The following is a 385-nucleotide window of genomic DNA, read 5'->3' as shown; positions in this document are numbered from 1 at the left end:
AGACTGTATACATCCTGTACGCTGAACACAGCACTGCAACCTGGTACTCTGTATATGGAATAATGTTTACAAATGGCAAACATTGGTCAGTGCAGTCACCTGACCAGTGAGACTTGATTCCATTGGTCAGCGACAATCCTCTACCCTAAACTGCATATACTGTACATGGTAGTACAGCAGTCACATTTATACAGGGACACCTTGGATTCCGTAGGTTCTTGCCACAGGAGTCCCAGAAAAGGGTAAAAGTCCATGTGTAAATGCAGCCTAATGCTGGGCACACACCTTACAACCATCGCAAGACTTTTGTCTTGTGATGGTTGCAAGGTACTTAAAAAAACGTACGATCTGCCTATTTGCATAGGCAGATCGTACTTGCGATGAT

This window comes from Nanorana parkeri, unplaced genomic scaffold (genome assembly GCF_000935625.1).
Source record: "Nanorana parkeri isolate BGI_ZX_2015 unplaced genomic scaffold, ASM93562v1 scaffold1607, whole genome shotgun sequence".
In the NCBI taxonomy this organism is placed as follows: domain Eukaryota; kingdom Metazoa; phylum Chordata; class Amphibia; order Anura; family Dicroglossidae; genus Nanorana; species Nanorana parkeri.
The sequence above is the reverse complement of the archived record's forward strand: the minus strand, read 5'-3'. Positions refer to the sequence as shown.